This window comes from Lycium barbarum, chromosome 7, assembly GCF_019175385.1.
Source record: "Lycium barbarum isolate Lr01 chromosome 7, ASM1917538v2, whole genome shotgun sequence".
NCBI classification, from domain to species: domain Eukaryota; kingdom Viridiplantae; phylum Streptophyta; class Magnoliopsida; order Solanales; family Solanaceae; genus Lycium; species Lycium barbarum.
Window position 1 is genome coordinate 127754325 of NC_083343.1, and position 4602 is coordinate 127758926.

Below are 4602 nucleotides of genomic sequence, written 5' to 3' on the forward strand. Positions count from 1 at the left end.
TCCTGGCTCAGCAGCCTATAAAGTCAATATTTCAGCAAAGTCTTTGATTATCACCGCATGATCATCTTCATTTTCCACGAACAGGTTCTTGACTCCCTCCACGATATCATCATAGGCAACTTCAACAATCAAATCTGAAGGTTTTGAGAAAGTTTGATCAATGGTAGGAATGGGTTTTGGCAATGCAATCTCTTTCCTTTTATTCTTTCGTGCTTTCTTCACTTCTTCCTCAGTTGGCTCATATCCCAAACCGAATGTAAACTGTTGCGTAGGGAGAACGACTGGCTCAACCCGCCCATTTAGTGTTTTCCTTAGCCCAAAGCCAGGTTGGTACCCATTTCTCAGCATTTCTTTTGCAACCATAATTGCGGCGCATGATCTTTTGAACTCTTGAGTTTGACACACTTCACTCTCCTTAGTGACATTCACAACCTCCCAAGCGTGATAGCAGCTCCGTCGAACCCTCCTTCTCCATGTATACATATTTGTTGCTGATCCCACTCGAATTTGACAGTTTGGTGCAAAGTAGATGGTACAGCCCCAGCCAGATGGATCCACGACCTACCTAACAGCATGTTGTATGTCGTGGAAATATCAAGTACTTGAAAATCCATAATGAATTCAACAGGGCCAATCAACACTTTCAACTCTATTTCCCCAATAGGGCGCCTTTGAGCCCCATCAAATGCTCGAATATTCATATCACTGGTCTTGAGCTCACTAACATTATATCCGATCTTCTTCAGACTTGTTAATGGACAGATGTTGAGTCCAGACCCCCCATCAATCAATACTTTAGCCACAAACATGTTACGACACTTGACAGTTATATAGAGCGCTTTGTTATGCATGCATCCTTCTGGCGGTAGTTCTTCATTATCGAAACTGATTCGATGGCTGTCAAGTACGCGCTCAATCATCCCAGCTAACGCCTCACTAGTTGTTTCGCTTGGGACATATGCTTCATTCAAGATCTTCAACAGTGCATTTCTGTGCATATCCGAACTCAAAAGCAAAGAGAGAATAGGAATTTGAGCATTGGTCTTTTTCAACTGATCCACGACCGAGTACTCACTAGCTTTAATTTTCCTCAGAAATTCTTCTGCTTCGAATTCAGTCACGACCCTTTTGGGAGGTACGTTGGTTTCCTTAACTTGCCCCAATCTAACTAGCTCTTCTGGAGAATAGCATCTTCCATACCTTGTCATTCCTGATGTCTTAACCTTGTCAGTGATCGCGTCCTTTCCTCGACATTCCATCACAGTTTGTTGATAATTCCATGGTACGGCTTTTGTATCGAGCACTGGTAACTGATTTGGTGCTTGAACTACTTCCACATGCATTGATGAAGCTCCTAATATCTCGACAGGCACACAACCCCTTATCACTACAGCCGGAGAAGCAACGGCTACAAGATCATGATCCTCCACACGATCCACAGGCACTATAAATTCGGCTGGGTCATCAACATTTTCATCTGTTCCAATCATATTTATCGTGGCCCCGTCATGGGTCGGAAGTGGATTGTTAACCACATTTGGTGCCGGTTGTTTGACCGTGATCTGTTTTGCTTCAATAAGATCTTCAACCTTATGCTTCAATGCGTAACAACGATCAGTGGAATGGCCTTTTACCCCCGAATGATATGTACATGTTTTAGTGGGATCAAAACTTCTAGGTAGTGGATCCGGGATTCTACCTTCCACAGGATATACTAAGCCTGAAGACTTATCGAGCTCCACGACCACCAACATATCCAGCTCCACCATCACAAACTCATCATCCAAACAATGCATCCGCACCTCGCCCAAATAAACCGTTTTGCAATTTCACACCATTAGGAGAGCCACTGAGCGTTGTTTTTGAAAGGCTGCAAGCTTCAGGCTTAGTATATCCCGTGGAAGGTAGAATTCCAGATCCATTACCCAGAAGCTTTGATCCCACTAAAACATGTGCATATCATTCGGGGGTAAAAGGCCATTCCACTGATCGTTGTTACGCATTGAAGCATAAGGTTGAGGATCTTATTGAAGCAAAACAGATCACGGTCAAACAACCGGCACCAAATGTGGTTAACAATCCACTTCCGACCCATGACGGGGCCACGATAAATATGATTGGAATAGATGAAAATGATGATGACCCAGCCGAATTCATAGTGCCTGTGGATAGCGTGGAGGATCATGGTCTTGTAGCCGTTGTTTCTCCGGCTGTAGTGATAAGGGGTTGCGTACCTGTGGAGATACACCCACCTCCGAATGCGGGTATTTTATATTTCAGTTCAGGCGCCCACCTCCGAATGCGGGTATTTTATGTTTCAGTTCAGGCGCCCACCTCCGAATGCGGGTATTTTATATTTCAGTTCAGGCACCCACCTCCGAATGCGGGTATCTTATATTTCAGTTCAGGCATCCACCTCCGAATGCGGGTATTTTATATTTCAGTTCAGGCGCCCACCTCCGAATGCGGGTATTTTATATTTCAGTTCAGGCGCCCACCTCCGAATGCGGGTATTTTATATTTCAGTTCAGGCACCCACCTCCGAATGCGGGTATTTTATATTTCAATTCAGGCGCCCACCTCCGAATGCGGGTATTTTATATTTCAGTTCAGGCGCCCACCTCCGAATGCGGGTATTTTATATTTCAGTTCAGGCGCCCACCTCCGAATGCGGGTATTTTATATTTCAGTTCAGGCGCCCACCTCCGAATGCGGGTATGTTGTGGATTCAACTTTCGAAACAGGGGGTTACAAGTGTAAAATTCTCCAACCCTGTCTTATTTACACATATATTTCATTGTTGCTAACAATTGTTTTTAGCTGGTGGCTTTTGACAATATCGAAGTTGGCATCACACATCAACTCGTGGAACTATTTCTTCGGCAGCGAACTGGGGCAATTTGTCGGGAAGGATAATCAGACTTCCCGACACGGGTCAAAGATCTACCTCGAACACTCGTCTCTAATCACAAGTATTCTACCTGCATTCCAACAATTCAATTTTCAGAATTCTCAATTTCTATCATAATACCCAGTGTCATCATAATTCGACACTGGGACAATATTTTGCAAAGATTCGCGCCAATCGGGGTTCATTAGTCATTCAGGTGTCGTATTTGTCCCAGAACTACACTCGACCTGATTCTCGTGCAACCCGAGATATGTAGGCAACTCAGAGGCCGGAGTTCGGTCATAATCCTCTCAAGTTTCCTTTAGCCGGGACAAAATAGGCTATTGAGTCAACGTCTTTGCCCGACAACTCTTTTCATCATTACCGGGCAAAGAGGGACAAGTTGTTGACACCCAATTTTGTCCCGCCTCTCCTCCGAAATACCTATTTGCGCTTCTAATATTTTGGAAGAATAATAATAAAAAAATAATATATATTATTTTACTATAATTACTAGCCTCTTATCAATACCGACGTTTCATTATTCTATTACAGTTACTAGCCATTATTATTATTATTATTATTATTATTATTATTATTATTATTATTATTATTATTATTATGTTACCAATATTATTATAATTCACAATTTTTATCATTTCGGTATTTTACCAGCTTACGCACACGCATCGCATTTATCTTTGCATAATTAAATAATAGTGTTTATTTACTGTGGATTTTCGAAATATTATTGCACGGCTATTACAACGCCAGTTTTTATCTGAGCACTAATAATTGCATATTTTATGTTACGTAATATTTTAACGCAAGTTATTTAAGTAGGTCTTTATTTAAACGCAGTAGCCCAATCAACCCATACTATTTTCGGACCAATTCATAAATCAGTCCACATTTTAATTTACCAGCCCAATTTAATTCATCCCAGCCCAAATAATTAACCAACACTTCGGACCAGCCCATTCATTTAATACCCAGCCCAAAAATAGATCCAGCCCATTACCCACGTTACCCGACCCGGTCCAACCCCATTTCCTTATTCTTTTACCCTAAAACCCTTTCCTTCTCTTTCTTTCCCCTTCACCCTCATCGCCGCCTCCTTCGCCTCTCTCTCTCTCCTTCCCTTTCTTCCCTCTTCTCCGCTTCCCCCCACTCGTTCCTGTTCCCCACCACCACCGCCCACACCTGCTCCCACTTCTCTCTGTTCCCCACTTTCCCTTGTCTCCCCCCGCTCCTCTCTCTCTTTTCGTCACAAGAAACCCTAAATCGCTTTATAAATATCCATCTCCAAATCAGTTGAAAGGGGGGATTTTTCGGGTTCACGAAGTTACCTCAAGAAGTAAAGGATTTTTTGGTGAAACCCCTAAGAATCAAAGCTTTAGAAACGGAGAAATCCCCTGGAAATAGAGCTCTCTTAGTCATCCGAAATCCCCCTAAAAATAACAAATTTGCAGTGGTTGTGCTAATTTGAAAACATCGAGTCCAAAATATTAGAATATTTGTTTCCTATTTTTTTGTCTTCTTTGTTTGTTGTTGTGAATTCGAGCATCGCAAACTCTGGCTCAATAGTCTTCGAGGTAGATATCGAAACCTTCGCCTCATTTCGCTGCACCCGAAGAAGGTAATTCTCTATTTTTTTTTATTTTCGCATTCGCTGTTGCTCTGTGTTATTTTGGTTGTTATTCTGGGATTAG